Here is a 22733-nt window from a genome sequence, read left to right as displayed (position 1 = left end):
GAGAGCTGGAGGGATGGAACAATGAAACAAAGAAACAGAGCAGAAAATCCGAAGGCGCTAATAAACAGCCAGGAGAGGATTGAGGAGAAGTGGATCTGATAGCTGTCAGTCTAACAGTGTGTAACAATATGTGCATTTTGTTCTGTTAAAGCCATGTTGTGTTTGCCTCTGAGCTTAACCCTGTCAGTTTTAATGGGTCCCAGAGGAGAGGGAGGGCAGCCTGGTGCACACACACTCACGTACGCGCACATTCAGGCATGCTCAGGCATGTACACACGCGCAGCTATGCACATACACACACACACACACACACACATACAGGCATGCACACACGCACGTGCAGGTATGCACACACACACACATACAGACAGGCTCACACACACACACACAGGCATGCACACACACGCGCAGGTATGCACACACACACACAAACACATATATATACACACACACACACACACACAAACACATATACACATATACACATATACACACACAAACACATACTCACACGCACAGCATTTGCATTTTTCCATTTACACCAATTAGTGCCTTCGGGAAGCATTCAGACATCTACAATCTTATTCTAAAACTGATTGATGGGGGGGGGGGGAATTGTTTAATCTACACACAATACCCCATAATGACAAAGCAAATACAGGTTTGCCAATTTATTAAAAATATAAACAGAAATATTTACATAAGTATTCAGACCCTTTACACGGGGAGTTTCTCACATTCTTCTCTGCAGATCCTGTCAAGCTCTGTCAGGTTGGATGGGGAGAGTTGCTGTACATTTATTTTCAGGTCTCTCCAGGGATGTTCGATCGGGTTCAAGTCTGGGCTCTTGCTGGGCCTCTCAAGGACATTCAGAGACTTGTTCCGAAGCCACTCTTGCGTTGTCTTGGCTGTGTGCTTAGGTCGTTCTCCTATTGGAAGTTGAACCTTCACCCCAGTCCGAGGTCCTGAGTGCTCTGGAGCAGGTTTTCATCAAGGATCTCTATGTACTTTGCTCCGTTCATCTTTGCTATGATCCTGACTAGTCTCCCAGTCCCTGCCGCTGAAAAACATCCCCACAGCATGATGCTGCCGCCACCACCATGCTTCACTGTAGGGATGGTGCCAGGTTTCCTCCAGACGTGACGCTTGGCATTCAGGCCAAAGAGTTCAATCTTGGTTTCATCAGACAAGAGAATCTTGTTTCTCATGGTCAGAGTCTTAACGTGCCTGTTGACAAACTCCAAGCGAGTTGTCATGTGTATTTTAATGAGGAGTGGCCTCTGTCTGGCCAATCTACCATAATGGCCTGATTGGTGAAGTGCTGCAGAGATAGTTGTCCTTCTGGAAGTTTCTCCCATCTCTACAGAGGAACCACAGATAGAACAATGAGACAGAAGATTGAACGAGATGGATTTTGGCCTACATTCTGCAAATGTTCTCATCGACAAAACATTCTCTCTCAATACAGTTTTCTGTTTCCAAAACTAGAATATTTTATGAACAGAGTGGGCTAAGGTTTGAACAACTTTAATCTTCGCAAACGTTTTTTAAAAATTGCGTTGTTTAGAAGGAGTGCGAAGGCAAATTGAGTTATTGCACACGCGCACTTCACATTGTAGGTGTTCCCTAATGGAAATATGCAGATATGCTAGAACGCGCCAATAGGATCTCGCTAGCTCGTGCTTGGCTCTGCCCACCTCCTTGCCTGTTCTGCCCACTATGACTAATCTGTTCCCGTTGGAAACAACAAGCTGTGGTCTATCTATCTCCAAATAATCTTTGGAGGAACTCTAGCTCTGTCAGAGTGACCATCTCCATGACCAAGGCCCTTCTCCCCCGATTGCTCAGTTTGGCCAATGCGGAAAGCTCTAAGAAGAGCCTTGGTGGTTCCAAACTTTTTCCATTGAGGAACGATGGCCTCCATCATGTTTTGCTTTGTCATTATGGGGTATTGTGTGTAGATTGATGAGAATTGTTTTATTTTATTTAATACATTTTAGAATAAGTCTAACGTAACAAAATATGGAAAAAGTCAAGGCACTGTATATCCCAGGAATTCCTTAAGGCATCCCTGGCCATTATCTGTGACTGACTAAATGGACCTGATACTGTATGCTACAGTCAGACAATGGGTGCGTTTGCGTGTGTATAGAGACACACTGATTGGAATGTGTTTCGATCTGTAACTGAAGACACGTCAAAATAAAACATCACACGCTCATCAGCTGTCAATCAAATCTAGCCTTATGAGAGACATTGGTAGTTCAATGGCTTTGGATACTTCCTTTGTTGGGAAGAAGAAGAGAGTACATACTGACATAAGTGTGTGAGACGCTGTACACTTCTTGCTCTACCTTGCTCTACTGTCTCACCTTTTCACTAGACCAATTGTCACTTGATCTAATTCCATTTTTGAAAACTAAATATAGCATTTTTGATAGAGAAAGATCAAAAGGGTTGAGAAATATAACTGGCCCCTCATAGCAGATGTGGCTAGAAAATGTTACGTGGGCTTCAGTTTGTTTTGCCCACCTGCGCACTTCCCACTCCCCTTCAACCAATGGACGGTATGCAGAGTTACTCAAATAGAATCGTTTATCGAATCCCATTGTGACGCGGGGGGGGGACACTTTTTGGCTTAGGGCTATTATTTGGCATGACAGGCCCAGTGACTGCGGCAAGGTCAAGGGTTCAGGCCAGCTCGCTGCTCTGTTCACCTCATGAAGCAAAAGTGCACAATCTAGCCTTGTTATCTGTTATCTTACTCACTCTCTTCCTCCCCCTTTCTTTTGCTCTCGCTGTCCTTTCGATCTCTCCCCCTCTCTCTCTTTCACTGTCTCTCTCTATCTCTCTCTCGTACACACACCACATACACTGCATTTGCATTGTGGGCCAGATGCTGAACCAGCAATACTGTACCTAAGAGGAAAGTCAAGGGTGAACTCAAGGGCATTATGCCACAAAGAACTGATGCTGAAACCTAGCTATAGACTTTATACCTACCTATACATTATATTTTGAATTGCCCTGTCCATCTATTCTATAGGTCTCCTCAGACAACGTTGGTGGTGGTGTTTGTGTGTGTGTTTGTGTATGTGTGTGTGGTTGTGTGTATCTGTGCGTGCGTGTGTGTGTGTGTTTGACTGTGTGTGTCCCACTCCTCAGTCAGCTAGGTGGATTATGTTCTGTTGGAGCGAGACTTGCCCCCGAGATGTATGGCGGGAGAGCTGTGCTGCAATGAAGTGGATTTGCTTAATGGGAATCTGTCCATCACCATATCTCAAGTTGCTGTACATTCAATTACCCCTGTACCTTGCTTCGCCGTGTGTGTGTTCGCGCGTGTGTGTGCGTGTGCCTTCCTGCCTGCAATTATTTAGTGATCTAGGAGAGGGAGCTTTGAAGATCAAACAGGGATGGCGTGTAAGGCGGGGAAGGAGGGGGAGGCGTGTGTGTGTGTGTGTGTGTGTGTGTGTGTGTGTGTGTGTGTGTGTGTGTGTGTGTGTGTGTGTGTGTGTCATCCCCCGAGTTTATTAGTAGGGAGAACGTTCACGTCTCATTTGTGTTCGCTCGCTTGCGACGCCGGGCCTCTCCCCTTTTGACTTAACTTCCTTTGTCCTCTACAGTTTAGAATAGAAGATGAACTCTTCAGTGAGAGTCAAGATAAGGCTGTGTACTGTACTATATATTAAACAGCGCTAACGCTAAGAGTGAATGATCATCATTTTCACAATTTCACAGTATTATTTTAACCTCATAGTGTGAAAATGCTGTATACTGTATATATAAAACACAGGGAAATCATGTTTTTGAATGCACTGGGCCTTTAAGCTAACAAGGGGTATGCTTTTTGCCCTTTTCTTTCACAAGATGTATGGCATAACCCCACATTCCACCTCAATTTGAGTCCTCTGTATAGATGGACTCAGTTAAATGGCACCCTGACTAGTCTATGGGCCAGGAGAGATCTACTGTATAGCTATGTGTTGAGGACAAAGGGTGATGACAGCTTTGAAAGAATGGAGACAGTCGTTGTAAACATTGGACAGACCAGAGACCATCGTTTCCACATGGAGAGTAGCCACTAAAATCTGTAGTTTCATCAAAGCGATAATCAAGCGTTGGTTTTATGGTTATAAACTGTGTTTCTTTCAGGGCTCTTTGCAATTGATGTAGGCCTAACCCATGAAACCCCTTCAGACATGTTGTGTGCAAGCACATCATCAAACATGGTTAGTCTTCTGTTTTGTTGTTCTCTGAAAGGTTCCCTGAACTAATGTAACAAGGCTGGAGTGAACAGACACGGAACAAAGACCTCAGCCCATAGAAATCCGAGCTCAGGTAACACAAACTCGTATGGTCACATGCAGCCCTGGGTTAAAACATTATTTGAAATCATTCAAAAACCTTGAGCGTTTGCTCTTGAGTGCTAGCTTGGCGGGTATTGCAGTATTTGTTTGTATTATTGTATTTGTTCCAATGTGGCAGGCAAGTTAAATCAAGCCCAGATAAAGTATTTAAAATTATTTAAAGTTGTTTTTGAACCCAGGTCTGCCCATTCGGCCCCCACCCCTCCCTCTCTCTGGTCTGGTCATGCGGTCCTCCCGTCAGCACCAATCAATGTGTGTAATGTTTTAATGGGCCGGGGTAATGTATCGCCACTAATCTAGAGGCTGCTGACATCTCACTGGGTGACTGCCAGGTGGTTCCCCCCTCTCAACGGCTCCTGTTTCTCTGCTCTCTCTTTACCCCCCCCCCCCGTCTCTCTCCATCTCGCTCTGTCCACTTTTCTCTCTACTTTTTATGTCCCTCTCTTTTTCTCCCCTTTCTCTCTCTCCCTCTCTCTGTTATCAAAACTATTAATCTGGGACAAGTAGTTCACTCAGCAGGTTCTATTGTGAGAGCCACCTGTCCAGAGGAGAGAGGTAATGAACACTAAAGCCCCTTGTCCCTCTCCCTTCAAACTCCCCACAAAGTGCCCTCACTTACCCCTGATTAGGGCTGTTGCAGTGACCTTATTACCGCCACACCGGCAGTCATATGTCATGACCGCAGTCAAATTCCATGTGACCGTTGAGTCGGTAATTGGTCATCTTTTTTTATGCACCCTGGACATGCATTGGTAGTACCCAACTCCCGAACGACTGTCGGGTCGCTAATGGGCTGGTACTCGGGGCTCTATTGTCCCTCTAACCTCTCTGACGTCAATGCAAATGCAATCGAAAATCACATCAAAACAGTAGCGTGCCTTTAAAACTCAACGTTAGGCAACATATTATATATTTTTTTACCTCACTGTTATCAATTTGAAGAAAGAAGTTCAACAACAGGTTGAAACTGAGTGGAAAACATAGTCGTTGTGGATGTTGTTATGAAGCCAAACACAACGAAATGGACAGTGCTTTCTAAGGCGACTATTAATTCAAAGCATTTAAGACATTGCATGTAGAACACCCATATGCATATTAGAGCTTATGCAAATGCACAAGGTCTTATTATGAGCCCAAGCCCCCCAAAAATAACCTGAATTAAAATAATGATTGTGTCATTAAACAGTAAAGTGCATTTGGAAAGTATTCAGATCCCTTCCCCTTTTCCACATTTTGTTACGTTAACAGCCTTATTCTAAAATGTATTACATAAAATAAAAAATCCTCAATCTACACATAATACCCCATAATGACAAAGTGAAAACAGGTTTTTAGACATTGTTGCAAATGTATAAATAATTTAAAACAGAAATACCTTATTTACATAAGTCAATGTGGCAAATTCAATTGATTGGACATGATTTGGAAAGGCACACACCTGTCTATATAAGATCCCACAGTTGACAGTGCATGTCAGAGCAAAAGCCATGAGGTCAAAGGAATCGTCTGTAGAGCTCTGAGACAGGATTGTATCGAGGCACAGATCTGGGGAAGGGTAACCAAAAATGTCTGAAGCATTTAAGGTCCCGAAGAACACAGTGGCCTCCATCATTCTGAAATGGAAGAAGTTTGGAACCACCAAGACTCTTCCTAGAGCTGGCAGCTTGGCCAAACGGAGCAATAGGCGGAGAACGGCCTTGGTTAGGGAGGTGACCAAGAACCCGATGGTCACTCTGACAGAGCTCCAGAGTTCCTCTGTGGAGATGGGAGAAACTTCCAGAAGGACAACCATCTCTGCAGCACTACACCAATCAGGCCTTTATGGTAGAGTGGTCAGATAGAAGCCACTCTTCAGTAAAAGGCACATGACAGCCTGCTCTGAGTTTGCCTAAAGGCACCTAAAGGACTGTCAGACCTTGAGAAACAAGATTCTCTGGTCTGATGAAACCAAGATTGAACTCTTTGGCCTGAATGCCAAGCGTCAGGTCTGGAGGAAACCTGGCACCATCCCTACGGTGAAGCATGGTGGTGGCGGCAGCATCATGCTGTGGGGATGTTTTTCAGCGGCAGGGACTGGGAGACTAGTCAGGATCGAGGGAAAGATGAACAGAGCAAAGTACAGAGATGCTTGATGAAAACCTGCTCCAGAGCGCTCAGGACCTCAGTCTGGGGCAAATTTTCACCTTCCAACAGGACAACGACCCTAAGCACACAGCCAAGACAATGCAGGAGTGGCTTCGGGACAAGTCTCTGTAAGTCCTTGAGTGGCCCAGCCTTAGCCCGGACCTGGACCCAATCGAACATCTATGGAGAGACCTGAAAATAGCTGTGCAGCGACACTCCCCATCCAACCTAACAGAGCTTGAGAGGATCTACAGAGAAGAATCGGAGAAACTCACCAAATACAGGTGTACCAAGCTTGTAGCATCATACCCTAGAATACTCAAGGCGGTAAATCGCTGTCTAAGGTCTAAGGTGCTTCAATAAAGTACTGAGTAAAGGGTCTGAATACTTATGTAAATGTCATTTTTCTGTTTTTTTTTCTTCTTCAAAAATGTCTAAAAACCTTTTTTTGCTTTGTCATTATGGGGTATTGTGTGTAGATTGATGGGAAAAAATATATTTAATACATTTTAGAATAAGGTTGTAAAGTAACAAAATTTGGAAAAAGTCAAGGGGTCTGAATACTTTCCCCATGCACTGTATAGCCTACCGTTTATTATGCACGGAAGAATTTTTTTTAAAGAAAACAGATTTAAGTTGTCTTTCGTCATTAATTGGTCTATCCTATATTCCAAAATTAAACTAATTATAGTAATTGCCTTTGAGTGTGGACTGTATTATTATGCATACTGAATGGACTGGTTAATTTATTCTACGCTCCAAACTTTCTATCCAAGAGTCTGGGAGAGAACGTATAGGCCTTAGCGATTCTGTTGGTTCATTGATTGTGCAGGGCGGCTTATAGAGTTAGCCTACAATTGTAGTGAATTTGTATTAGATTTTGAATAGGCTATTGAATAGCCCATTTTTATATTTTCATAATTAATAGGCTGACACATTACCTTTTAGCTTCATAATATCTTACCACTCTGCGTTTCCATCTCCTCCTCTCTCCTTCATTCCTTTCTCGAGCGCGCAGAGATAGGAGCTGTTAACAGATTGATTAAATATGTTTTGTTGTGAAAGCATGTTACTATCAATTTTCCCGAACAGATTTCGCTTGGCTTCCCAAATTAAGCTCTGGGTAGCTGCATGAACATGATTGGAGAGCCATAGCATACAGAGTTTGGGCAGAATATCACCCGTCGCGAAGTGAGAAGCTGCATACTCCTCAAGCAGTGGTTGATGTGTGAAGTGAAATAAGTCTTAATATAAACCCAGACATTTCAATATGCAATTCCCAGTTTTGATGGTTGCCACTAAAAAGAGGATCCCAGCTGCTACTATATGTATTTCTCAGCTGCTCCACTATAAAACCGGAGTAGCCTAGCCAGCATGATTTAAACTGTGGGAAGGCGGCCTCAATTCACTATTCAAGTGCATTCAGGTGACGTGTATTTTTTCCCACTGCCCTGTTCCTACACATTTGATGAGGGGCCATTCTAAATCTAAACACATTTTACGTATTAGTCAAGACGAGATTAAATTTAGAATAGTCTGAGGGGTGAAAATATGATCACCTGATGAGAGAACAGGGTGTGCAGCCTGAGGCAAGGAAAAGAGCGCAAGTTTTTTAATGTTGACTTTCAAATTGTCAATAGCCTATAGAGTACCAAAGTATGAGTCATAATACCCATAAAACCTAGCGGTCAAACAAAGAAATGGTTCTAATCCTTTTTCCAACATATATTTTCCCTATAGGGGATTTTAGAAACTCTTAAAATAAGGGCTGTGTTTTGTGTAGGTTTACCCGGGCGTGACATTTTGATAACCGTGTAAATCTCTCTAGGACAAGGTGACTTTTATCAATATATTGGACTGTATTTACCCCCCCCCCCCCCCCCCCTCATTTGTGAATGCTAATTAGTTGCTAATGTGGCTAGGAACCATTTCCCTGTTTGACAGTCGCATCATGCCTCCCATATATGTTTTGATTCCTAAGACATTCTAAGGTTTGTATCATTCACAACTAAATCTGCCAAATAACTCTAAATCTCGAGTATAGTACCGCTTTCAAATGATCACTTTTATGCTCAACATAGCCGCTTCATATGCGCACTCGCTCGGGAATGGGATTTTTTTTCTTCTCTTTTATTCAGCTAAATTCAATTATATTATTCTCACAATAAAATCATATAAAATAATAGCACAGGATTTATAAGCACATCTTTTCTGCTACATGAACTAGCCTACAGCCTATAGTATGCTGTATAGCCAGATAACGTACAGTAGGACAACTTGTATTCGGTTCTTTGGAAATACATTGTCTTCCAACAATCATTTTTCTTTAGACTTGCCTAAAATAAATAATGGATTTATTGTGATGGTCTATAATAAATAGATTTTTTTCAAATGTTTTAAATGTAGATTTTCCAAAGGCGATGCTAATCATGTTTATGTTAATGGTCAATAACCGGCTGATTAAATTTCATGACCGCCACAGCCCTACCCCTGATTATTCCCTCTCTCCCCTACAAACCCATTTATCTCCCACACTCTCTTCCTCTCTCCCCTACAAACCCATGTATCTCCCACACTCTCTTCCACTCTCCCCTACAACTCCTCTCCTTCTCTCCTCCCCTTTCTCCTACATTCTCCCCTTGCTATCACCTCCCTCCCCTACCCTTACCTTCCTTACTCTATCTGCCCTCCCTCCCCCAACCTCTACCTTTCCTCACCCTCCCTCCACTCTTTCCCAGCCCTATCTACAGTGTCCTGAGCCCAGATCTAAGAGGGACAGATACACTATACAGTGTATATACAAAAGTATGTGGAAACACCTTCAAATTAGTTGATTTGGCTACTTCAGCCACACCCTTTGCTGGCTGGTGTATAAAATCGAGTACACAGCCATGCAATCTCTGTAGACAAACATTGGCAGTAGAATGGCCTTACAGAAGAGCTCAGTGACTTTCAACGTGGCACCATCATAGCATACCACCTTACCAACAAGTCAGTTCATTCAATTTCTGCCCTGCTTGAGCTGCCATAGTCAACTGTAAGTCCTGTTATTATGAAGTGGAAACGTATAGGAGCAACAACGGCTCAGCTGCAAAGTGGTAGGCCACACGAGCTCACAGAACCGGACCGCTGAGTGCTGAAGCGCAGAGGCTTTAAAGTAATCTGTCCTCGGTTGCAACACTCACTTCTGAGTTCCAAACTGCCTCTGGAAGCAACATCAGCACAATAAGTGTTTGTCGGGAGCTTCATGAAATGGGTTTCCATGACCGAGCAGCTGCACACAAGCCTAAGATCACAATGCTCAATGTCAAGCGTTGGCTGGAGTGGTGTAAAGCTTGCCGCCATTGGACTCTGGAGCAGTGGAAACGCGTTCTCTGGAGTGATGAATCACGTTTCACCATCTGGCAGTCCGACGGACAAATCTGGGTTTGGCAGATGCCAGGAGAAAACTACCTGCCCGAATGCATAGTGCCAACTGTGAAGTTTGGTGAAGAGGAATAATGTTCTGGGGCTGTTTCTAATGAAGGGAAATCTTAATGCTACTGACTGGCCTGCACAGAGCCCTGACCTCGACCCCATCGAACACCTTTGGGATGAATTGGAACACCAACTGCCAGCCAGGCACTAATCGTTCAGCATCAGTACCTGAAACTCACTAATGCTCTTGTGGCTGAATGGAAGGAAATCCATGCAGCAATATTTCAACATCTAGTGGAACGCCTTCCCAGAAGAGTGGAGGCTGTTATCCCCTTAGCACTCCATTGGGATTCTATACAATGTCTTTGAAAGCCTGAGTGGCTGTGTAACAAGCATGCGAATGTCAGAAAGAACCAACAAGTGTTTATTAAAAGGTTTTAGGAGTACATTTGAAGCACATTTTCTTGAACCTAGATGTGTTTATTTGTATGGATGCGTCCTCATAGGCTTGGATGGTTGAGTTGGGTTCGCTGACAATGTTGAGAGCTGAAATGACCTGAACCCCATGCCCCTTTGGGTGAATTGAACATTGATAGTTGCATCTTGGGTGGTTGTTGTAGGTTATATTGCAGCAACGTAATGCTTTTCAGATGCTTGTTCTTGAAGATAGAAGCTGTTGTGTATAGTTCCTCTTATGTGGACATGAATGTGCAACATGGTCACTTTGTGATGCTTTTGCAAAAAAGATATGCATCATGGTTATTGACGCCAAAGTCAATTTATTGCGTTTTAATGTTCCTAAGGGCTATAGTTGGTGATACAGTGAGGAGAACGTATGGTGCTGTACCAGACATACACAACACTACCACAATTTAACACATTTCTGTAAATTTACAGCAACACTTTCACAGATAGCTGCTGTAAGTCTATATTACAGTACAATAAGGAACACTACATCAGGGGGGATAATTTACAATGCAATGTTATGGTAAAGTACTGTATTACCTGTTTTGCTGTATATTTACAGTAACATACTGTGAATTATGGTGCATTGTGGGAAAATGTTGGTGGTGGTCAAATAATCTCTGGCTGATTAACATATTTTGAGTATAGTTTTTCATCATTTTGAGAATGCTGTACCCCACAGAATATAGTACCATACCGTTTTTTAAATGTATTTGTCCTGTAAATTTACAGTAACTTTCTGGGACTGTGCTAATAGTAATTTACTGTAATTCAGTACCACCCCACAGAATTCAGTACTATACTGTAATTTTGGAATTTTGGAGCGCCAAAAACCTTTTGTGGGTGCATGGTATTGTTGTGGCTCATTAACACATTTTGAGGCGTGCCTTGTAAGAGGGTATACTTGTTGCACCCGTTAGTGAGAGTGCTGTACCAATTTAAGTGATATGTTGCAGTAGTTCCCTAACAATTCAATGTGTATAGGAAACATACAAAAGTGGTTGAGTGTTTAGCCATGTCCTTTCGATCTGTTTTGCCCTGTACTCACTGCCAGTTTAGAAGCCTTTGTTATGGCCTTTATAAGAGCAAGTGATATAAAACACCAAATGTAAATTGTATCCTGTAATAAATAATTACAATTTCACTGTTAGCAATTGTTGTAATTTTATTACAATACAATTTAACAAAGTTCTGTTTTTCTGTATATTTACTGCTACATTGTGGGAATATGTTGTGGGAGTGGAAAGACTCGCTGGCTCATTTGTTGCACCCATTAGTAAGAATGCTGTACCAATTCAACAGGTACACTACATGACCAAAGGTATGTGGAAATCTGTTGTCCAACATCTCTTTCCAAAATCATAGGCATTCAATTCACCCAAAGGGGCATGGGGGTCAGGTCATTTCAGCTCTCAACATTGTCAGCGAACCCAACTCAACCATCCAAGCCTATGAGGACGCATCCATACAAATAAACACATCTAGGTTCAAGAAAATGTGCTTCAAATGTACTCCTAAAACCTTTTAATAAACACTTGTTGGTTCTTTCTGACATTCGCATGATTGTTACACAGCCACTCAGGCTTTCAGAGACATTGTATAGAATCCCAATGGAGTGCTAAGGGTTAAGCTGTGTGTGGGATGTTTTTCTAACAACCAGCATGTTGATGGGGCTAAGGGTTAGGATTATAACTGAGGGCTTCAAAACATACACTACCTGACCAAAAGAATGTGGACACCTGCTCGTCAAACATCTCATTCCAAAATCATGGGCATTAATATGGAGTTGGTCACCCTTTTGCTGCTATAACAGCCTCCACTCATCTGGGAAGGCTTTCCACTAGATGTTGGAATATTGCTGCATGGACTTCCTTCCATTCAGCCACAAGAGCATTAGTGAGTTTCAGGTACTGATGCTGAACGATTAGTGCCTGGCTGGCAGTTGGTGTTCCAATTTATCCCAATGGTGTTCGATGGGGTTGAGGTCAGGGCTCTGTTCAGGCCAGTCAAGTTCTTCCACACCAATCTCGACAAACCATTTCTGTATGGACCTCACTTTGTGCACGAGGGCATTGTCATGCTGAAACAGAAAAGGGCTTTCCCCAAACTGTTGCCACAAAGTTGGAAGCACAGAATCGTCTAGAATGTCACTGTATGCTGTAGCGATACGATTTCCCTTCACTGTAACTATGGGGACTAGCCAGAACCATGGAAAAAACACTCCAGAACATTATTCCTCCTCCACCAAACCTTACAGTTGGCATTATGCATTCGGGCAGATCGCATTCTCCTGGCATCCGCCAAACCCAGATTCGTCCGTCGGACTGCCAGATAGTGAAACGTGATTTATCAACTTCAGAGAACGCGTTTCCACTGCTCCAGAGTCTACACCACTCTAGCCAACGCTTGTCTTGTTTATGGTGATCTTATGTTTGTGTGTGGCTGCTCGGCCATGGAAACCCATTGCATGAAGCTCCCGACTAACAGTTCTTGCGCTGACGTTGCTTCCAGAGGCAGTTTGGAATTCGGTACTGAGTGTTGCCACCGAGTACAGACGATTTTTACGTGCTATGCGCTTCAGCACTCGACGGTCCCGTTCTGTAAGCTTGTGTGTACTACCACTTCGTGGTTGAGCTGTGTTTGCTCTTAGACATTTCCACTTCACAATAATAGCACAGGGCAGCTCTAGCAGGGTAGGAATTTGACAAACTTGTTGGAAAGGTGGCATCCTGTGACAGTGCCACGTTGGAAGTCACTGAGCTCTTCAGTAAGGCAATTTTATACACCTGTCAGCAACGGGTGTGGCTGAAATGTCCGAATCCACTAATTTGAAGGGGTGTCCACATAATTTTGTGTATATATAGTGTGTTTTGATGACATTTTTGTGTAGTTTTTGTTAGTTTTGGACTTCGGTAAAGGCTTTTTCGGTTGTTTGGGAACACAAAAAAATTATCCAGGCCAGCCGAAGTTCGGGAGCCAAAGTCTAAGCCCCTTCGTCCGTGATTGGTCAACTGTAGGGATTCTTCAATAAAGTCTTTGTTGTCATTCAATGAGACATGACTCGTTTTCATGCACATTCTTTCACTGAGAAATACTGCACGAAACAACTTAGTTAGATGCGAAATTCGCGACTAAGATCTCCTCGGCAAAAATGTTCAAATTAATAACAGATTTCATGCGTTATCTTAGATTAAATTAGACTATTTTGAGGAAGTGTACACTAGCTACGGCGTCTCAAAATGGACAAACGGTACTATTGCCGCTTCTTTGTAGGTTTTTTAAGGGACTATGAGAGCACACATGTTCTGTTTGCCTAGCCATCTTCGGATAGCCGCCAGCCGATCTGAAACATTCGGATGTCTTTAGGGGGTTCCTGAAGCACTTTGTTGGAAGGCTGGTTGAAATAAATGAGTGTGTGTGTGTGGGGGGGAGGGGTTCTGGTTTGTGTGTGCAGCCGAAATGAAGCATGCTGATGCCTTTAGGGAGGTCTGAAGCGCTTTGTTAGAAGGCTGGTTGAAATAAATGAGTGTGTGTGTGTGGGGGGGGGGGGGGGGGGGATTCTGTGTGTGTGTGTGCGTCTGCGTGTGTGTGAGAGGGTGTGTCGGTGTGTATGTGTGTCTGCATGTGTTTATCTAAATGTGTGGGTATTGACCAGGCCCGGAAGTTCAGCTTTTAAAGAAATAAATCCGGTCTTTTGAACCCCAATCACTTCAACTTGGGGGAGCCCCTTCCCTTGCAGACCCCCCCCCCCCCCCCCCCATCCCCAGCACACACACCCTATACACTCTGCTGAGGACACAATGAGGGAGTTGTTGGAGTGTGAGGGGGCAGCTCGGGAAGCTGCATAAACACACAGTCCTACCGCCTAACCCCCCCCTGCATCTGTACCTGCAGCACATAGAATGAACTGATCACTGAAACAGACAGGCTTTTTTGCCGCCAGCAGGTGAAATGGACCGGTAGTGAGGGGAAAGTAAAATGGAAAGTAAATACACACTCCCCTTCAGCTGCAACATGGTATAAATGTATGTAAACAACAGTGATGAACAAAATTAACTGTAATAAAAATAAATAGATATATTAAAATGAGAACTAGAAAACAACTTTGATTGTGATATATTAGGGTTGTACCATTTGCACCTCCATACTTGCCGTAGTTGTATACGCAGAGGATGGGTAATGTGTGTGTGTTGAGATGTCACATTCTACATAAAAAGGTTGAACTGAATTCCTGTCTACCATCTCATCATTATTGAGTTGTTAAAAAGAAGTGGTTAAGAAACCCACGAGACATAACAAAAGATTGGTGACGAGTAAGGTCCAGATTCAATCAGATCAAGCGTTCGCCGGCAATAGCAGACAGGATGATTCGGTGGTGTCAGAGGTCCAACTGTGTTCGAGCCATCAAATCAGTGAGCAGCTGCTCTTGCGATCATTGTCAAAAGACACACCCACCCCACTTGCATTAAAAGTTCAGAATGAGAAAGTGTAAGCTATGTAGAAATAATTACACTCAAACTGAAAAATCGTTTAACAAAATAATGAGGGTTTCTATCATCCTAGTCGAGGTGTAGATTACATTACACATTCCAGTGTTTGAACTTGTAAACAAGGCTGCATGGTGTTTCTCTTAATGCGACTTGGTGCAGCCAATGGCAATGTCCACTTTAGGCATGCCAGGAGCCGCTTGTCGATTTGACAGCTCTAATGCAGTTCCACATCCGACACCGCCAAAACAACCACTATGTGGATGTCGGCTAAAGCGGATCTGATTGAGTAGCGCACTGAGTTTGAACCTACAGGTTTTACAAGTTTAGAACTGTTAATTTCCATGGTACAGTCTAGGCTAATGTTAGCACAATGTATTGCTAGCAGAGGCAAGTGCATAGTCAAGCTAGCTAGCTAAGAAAGAGTTAGCTTCGTCAAGGATGGCAGGAAAGAATTTGAGACCAACGTCTGAGTGGGAAAACAACTTGATTAAAAAGGGAGGAATACAGTGAGTAAAGGAAAATACATTTATTCAACTGTGAAGACGAATTTTGGAATTAAAAACTGCTAATCGAGCGAACTTGAGGATGGAATGTCAATGAGTGAAGTAAATGAAGATCACATGACTGAGGAAAATATTGCCGTGGTTGAGGAGTGACAATCAGGAGCCTATTGAGACATAAAAATGGCTGTAATTGTTGGAAACATTGAAAAGTTTGATGAAAGTATTGAGCGTGGAGTTAATCAGCAGACTCCATCATCTACCATCCTCTGTCCAGCTCCCTTCGCTCAAGCCATGAGCCATTTCCACCTTTGGAGGATGCAGCTTTCAAAGACTTGGTCTCTATTGGTTAACCTGTCATGATATATTTATTGTTTGTTTTTTTGCTCTTGAAGTGCATTGAAATTCTATGAAAAGCGCTATAGAAATGTAATAAATTGTTATTATTATTATTATTATATACGGAACGGTTTGAATATTTTGTTGTTACAAATTAAATTGCAGAGGGTAAACTTGTGCCTACATTTGTGTAATGGGGCCAAAGACATTTATTTTACTACAGTGGCTTGCGAAAGTATTCACCTCCCTTGGAATTTTTCCTATTTTGTTGCCTTACACCCTGGAATTAAAATAGATTTTTGGGGGGTTTGTATCATTTGACTTACACAACATTTCTACCCCTTTGAAGATGCAAAATATTTTTTATTGTGAAACAAACGAGAAGTAAGACAAACAATTGAAAAATTGAGCGTGCATAACTATTCACCCCCCCAATGTCAATACTTTGTAGAGCCACCTTTTGCAGCAATTACAGCTGCAAGTCTCTTGTGGTATGTCTCTATAAGCTCGGCACATCAAGCCACTGGGATTTTTGCACATTCTTCAAGGCAAAACTGCTCCAGCTCCTTCAAGTTGGATGGATTCCGCTGGTTTACAGCAATCTTGAAGTCATACCACAGATTCTCAATTGGATCGAGGTCTGGGCTTTGCCAGGCCATTCCAAGACATTTAAATGTTTACCCTTAAACCACTCGAGTGTTGCTTTAGCAGTATGCTTAGGGTCATTGTCCTGCTGGAAGGTGAACCTCCGTCCCAGTCTCAAATCTCTGGAAGAATTTCCCTGTATTTAGCGCCATCCATCATTCCTTCAATTCTGATCAGTTTCCCAGTCCCTGCTGATGAAAAACATCCCCACAGCATGATGCTGCCACCACCATGCTTGCTGTGGGGATGGTGTTCTCGGGGTGATGAGAGGTGTTGGGTTTGCGCCAGACAGTATTTTCCTTGATGGCCAAAAAGCTCAATTTTAGTCTCATCTGACCAGAGTACCTTCTTCCATATGTTTGGGGAGTCTCCCACATTCATTTTGGCAAACACCAAGCGTGTTTGCTTATTTTTTTCTTTAAGCATTGGCAGATACTTAAAGAAAGATACTCCAATCGCCGCTGTGAAGCTTCGCAGCTCCTTCAGTGTCATCTTTGGTCTCTTTGTTGCCTCTCTGATTAATGCCCTCCTTGCCTGGTCCGTGAGTTTTGGTGGGCGGCCCTCTCTTGGCAGGTTTGTTGTGGTGCCATATTCTTTCCATTTTTAATAATGTATTTAATGGTGCTCCGTTGGATGTTCAAAGTTTCAGATATGTTTTTATAACCCAACCCTGATCTCTACCTCTCCACAACTTTGTCCCTGACCGGTTTAGAGAGCTCCTTGGTCTTCATGGTGCCGCTTGCTTGGTGGTGCCCCTTGTTTAGTGGTGTTGCAGACTCTGGGGCCTTTCAGAACAGGTGTATATATACTGCGATCATGTGACAGACCATGTGACACAATTTGGACTATTTTGTATGTCAATTACATGAAATCCAAATAAAGATATATTTTAATTACAGGTTGTAATGCAACAAAATAAGAAAAACGCCAAGGGGGATGAATGCTTTTGCAAGGCACTGTATGCAGCCTGCTGAGCCAGACATGCTGAAAGGAAGCTTTTCAACAAAACCGCTAGTTATTGCTGAAAGTTTTGGTTACACAAAATAAATCAGAAGAGGGGAATCAGTGACAACGTTTGTTGCTGCATTAAATAAACTACCAGAGCACTGTTTAATGAAGTTCTAAATGACACCATTAGAAACAGACTAGTATGTGGCCTACCGAGTGAAGCTACACAAAATAGACTATTGACTGAAAGTAACCTGACCTTAGCAAAGGCAACTGAAGTCAGTGTGTTCATGGAACTAGCTGCTAAAGAGGATCAGAGTTGTGCACAGAGTTGCAACTGAAAATCAGAGACAGGGAAGTCAAGGCACATGCTTCCGCTGTGGCAAGACGGGACATCAGGCGTCTGCATTGCTGGTGTAAGGACATGGATTTCCGAGACTGTGGTAATAAGGGCCACATCAAACAAGCTTATAGAAACAAAAAGAGCTCAGAGAAAATGTCAATGACTGAAAACAAGAAAGAAAAAGAGACATGTTCACACTGTTGAGAAGGAAAACACATAGTTGAGTGACTCATCAGATGAGGAAGTCACACTGAATATACTGACTGTTACTGGGGGGCGCAAGGCTACTGTCTCTCCCTTGCTAGAGGGGCAGCCGGTGCTTATGGAGATTGACACAGGGGCTGCCGTGCCTGTTGTGTCAGACACAGTCTCTTCGAAAAAGACAATTTAAACACCTTTCACTTCAGCCAGCACACAACATGTTAAACACTTACACAGGTGAATATGTCGCTGTGAGAGGCATCACTGATGTCACAGTTCAGTTAAACGGGCAAACTGAAAAGCTGCCACTCAATGTCGTGAAAGGAGACTATCCATCACTACTGGGACATTCGTGGGTGGAGAAAATCACACTGGACTGGCCATCAGTGCGTACAATGACACATGGAAACACAGGCCTACCCATCATCTTAATTAAAGAAACATGGAGAAGTCTTAATCATTGATTTCAATACTTAACATTACAACAGAATATGATAAAAAATGTTTGATTAAAATAGGACAAGATGGGGTGTTTTCCAAGCTAGTTAGTATCTTACAGAAGCTACAATATTATTGGGCAATTGTTTCACAATAACAGGGAAGTGGCCTCAAGGAGAAATCATATAACTAGTTTGGCAAGGATTAGAGAATGTCAATCAGAATTGTAAACATGAGGAAGCACTGGGGCGATATCTTACGATGTAACAGGACTCCTGATGGCAGGATCCTGAAGTGTTTAATCGATTGCCAAGTTCGATAAACAGATATGATATATTATGTCCTGAAAAAATTGTTGCAATCATCTGGCCTCTTTCTGAAATAACAACTGTATTTACGTGTGTGAACATGTTTATAGTACTTGTGTGGCACTCTCGAGCGTAATGGGTTTGTGTAAGAGTGTGAGCATTTGCATGTACAGTGCATTCAGAAAGAATTCGAACCCCTTGACTTTTTCCACATTTTGTTACATTACAGCCTTATTCTAAAATTGATTAAATTGTTTTTCCCCCTCATTAATCTACACACAATACCCCATAATGACAAAGCAAAAACTGTTTAAAAAAATAAATAAATAACTGAAATATCACATTTACATAAGTATTCAGACCGTTTATTCAGTACTTTGTTGAAGCACCTTTGGCAGTGATTACAGCCTTGAGTCTTCTTGGGTATGACGCCACAAGCTTGGTACACCTGTATTTGGGGAGTTTCTCCCATTCTTCTCTGCAGATCCTCTCAAGCTCTGTCAGGTTGGATGGGGAGCGTCGCTGCACAGCTATTTTCAGGTCTCTCCAGAGATGATCGTTCGGGTTGAAGTCTGGGTTCTGGCTGGGCCACTCAAGAACATTCAGAGACTTGTCCCGAAGACACTCCTGCGTTGTCTTGGATGTGTGCTTAGGGTCGTTGTCCTGTTGGAAGGTGAACCTTCGCCCCAGTCTGAGGTCCTGAGCGCTCTGGAGCAGGTTTTCATTAAAGATATCTCAGTACTTTGGTCCGTACATCTTTCCCTCGATCCCGACTAGTCTCCCAGTCCCTGCCACTGAAAAACATCCCTAGAGCATGATGCTGCCAACACCATGCTTCACCATAGAGATGGTGCCAGGTTTCCTCCAGATGTGATGCTTGGCATTCATGACAGAGTTCAATCTTTCAGGTTTCATCAGACAAGAGAATCTTGTTTCTCAAGGTCTGAGATTCCATTAGGTGCCTTTAGACAAACCCCAAACGGGCAACATTGTGCCTTTTACTGAGGAGTGTCTTCCGTCTGGCTACTCTACCATAAAGGCCTGATTGGTCAAGTGCTGCAGAGATGGTTTTCCTTCTGGAAGGTTCTTCCATCTCCACAGAGGAGCTCTGTCAGAGTGACCATTGGATTCTTGGTCACCTCCCTGACCAAGGCCCTTCTCCCCCGATTGCTCAGTTTGGCCAGCTCTAGGAAGAGTCTTGGTGGTTTCAAACTTCTTCAATTTAAGAATGATGGAGGCCACTGTTCTTGGGGACCTTCATGCCTTGACACAATCCTGTCTCGGAACTCTACAGACAATTCCTTCGACCTCATGGCTTGGTTTTTGCTTTGCCACGCACTGTCAACTGTGTGACCTTTCAAACCCCAACCTCTGCTGGAAACAGTACCTACAAATATAGTTAGGATGTTGTGCAAAATGTTCCACCTGACTGGTAGCTAAGCAGGTAGAGTGGGGAAGTATGGAACATTCAGGGATATGAGGGTTTGAGGTTGAATCCTGTTGAAGGCAAACTATTTTGACAATTGTAAATGTAAAACCACACATTCTGCAATGTTGTTAAAATTTTGATTTAGAAAATATAAGCTTCTATCTTAAGCATCCTAAATAATGCCATAGCTTCCATTTTTGAAAATGATGTAAGATCCTGTTTGGTATTCCAACTGATTATATCCCAACTGAAAGCCAACAACACCACTGAACCACAGAGTTTTTATGAAAATAGTGAATTAAAAAAGTATATTTGATAATCACAGTGTTATTTATCGCTGACCAGCAGATGTCACTAATGTGCATTGTGAACAGATAGTTAAGCTCTGAGTAGTTAACCGTTTTTCGGCACAATTTGGTGAAAACACATCACTAGTGACTATGCCAAAAATCCTGGCTGAAGGACTTTGGATTTCCGGCTTCCATTTCCAGCAAACTTCCAAACAGCATTTCTGGAAAACCTGGGAATTTTGCAAACCCTATCTGCTTGCAAAGTGATGTTAAATTCCTATTGGAATCCAGCCAGAGTTAGGATATCCAACAGTTGGATTTTTTATTCAATTGCAACCTGCATTCAGAATGCTTGTCAGGATTAGGAACATTGTGAGGAGAAGGGTTAGGAGCATCTTGAGGCAACTACCTAAGTCATCTAAACTGAAACTGAAATGTCTTGAGTCAATAAGTACTCAGACCCTTTGTTATTTAATTTGCTTAACAAGTCACATAATACGTTGTATGGACTGCAATAATAGTGTTTAACATAATTTTCGAATGACTACCTCATCTCTGTACCCCAAACGTATAATTATCTGTAAGGTTCCTCAGTCGAGCAGTGAATTTTAGACAGATTCAACCACTAAGACCAGGGAGGTTTTCCAATGCCTCGCAAAGAAGGCCACCTATTGATAGATGGGTAAAAAAAAGCAGACAATGAATTTCCCTTTAAGCATGGTGAAGTTAGTCTTTACACTTTGGATGGTGTATCAATACACCCTGTCACTACAAAGAAACATGCGTCCTTCCTTACTCAGTTGCCGGAGAGGAAGGAAACTGCTCAGGGATTTCACTGTGGCCAATGGTGACTTTAAAACAGTTACAGAGTTTAATGGCTGTGACAGGAGAAAACTGAGGATGGATCAACAACATTGTAGGTACTCCACAATACTAACCTAATTGGCAGAGTGAAAAGAAGTAAGCCTGTACAGAATACAAATATTCCAAAACATGCGTCCTGTTTGCAACAAAGCACTAAAGTAATACTGCAACCAATGTGGCAAAGCATTTCACTTTATGTCCTGAATACAAAGTCTTATGTTTGGGGCAAATCCAATACAACACATTACTGAGTACCACTCTCCATATTTTCAAACATAATTGCTAAGGACTGGGGAGTTTTTCAGAATAACAAAAAATGGAATGGAGCTAAGTCAGTTCCTAGAGGAAAACCTGGTTCAGTCTGCCTTCCACTAGACACTGGGAGATGAATTCACCTTTCAGCAGGACAATAACCTAAAACACAAGGCCAAATCTACACTGGAGTTGCTTACCAAGAAGACAGTGAATGTTCCTCAGCGGCCAAGTTACAGATTTTACTTAAATCTACTTGAAAATCTATGGCAAGACCTGAAATGATTGTCTGGCTATGATCAATAACCATTTTGACAGAGCTTGAAGAATTTTGAAAATAATAATGGGCCAATGTTGCACAATCCAGCTGTGGAGAGCTCGTAGAGACTTACCCTGAAAGACTCACAGATGTAATCACTGCCAAAGTTGCTTCTCCTAAGTATTTACTCAGGTATTAGATTTCTGTATTTCATTTGAAATACATTTGCAAAAATGTCAAAAAACATGTTTTCACTTTTTCATTATGGGGTATTGTGTGTAGATGGGTGAGAAAGAAACATATTTCATCCATTTTCAATTCAGGCTATAACACAGCAACATGTGGAATAACTCAAGGTATATAGATACTTTCTGAAGGTACTGTATGGTATTGTGTTAAATACATGTTTTTTAATGTTTTTATTGCATATTCACTTAGGATCTCACTTAGTGAAGTCCATAGGACTGAAAATGGATGAATGGAACAATGATGTCTCTGTCACTAAGAAGTACCATCATGTATGGTAGCTATACAATTTACTCCAAAGGCACTCTGGGAAATATTTGAATAAGGCTTTACACTAAGCGGTGTATTAATTTAACACGTTTTCTGGTGTCTACTGTATATGGGTACACAGACTCCACACTTGGTGTTGATTTAACAATCTCAGTGTTCATTTTGTGTTCATTTTTTATGCATTCAATTGGGAGTGATACAACTGAACCTACATAGCTGATGGCATTGGACAGATGCATTTTAATGGAGGAATAAGGAAATTATGTTTGTTTCAGCATCGCTGGAAGAATGTTCAGGCCTGACCATTGCTAAATGAGTGACAAAATATTTGATACCCCGATGTTCATCAAATGCAATCGCCATCAAAATATGATTTACCAAGATCTAAAATTACTGTTAAAGAACCGTAGGCTATGACAATGATGTAAGAAGTTATGTAATGCATGATGTAAAGAAATTCTGAAAAATACATGTTAAATAATAAAACATCATCTGTTTGGTTTATATTTGTATTACTTAAAAAAAATGTTTAGCATGT

The sequence above is a fragment of the Salvelinus namaycush genome, chromosome 26 (genome assembly GCF_016432855.1).
Source record: "Salvelinus namaycush isolate Seneca chromosome 26, SaNama_1.0, whole genome shotgun sequence".
Classification (NCBI taxonomy): domain Eukaryota; kingdom Metazoa; phylum Chordata; class Actinopteri; order Salmoniformes; family Salmonidae; genus Salvelinus; species Salvelinus namaycush.
This window is presented reverse-complemented; position numbering follows the sequence as displayed.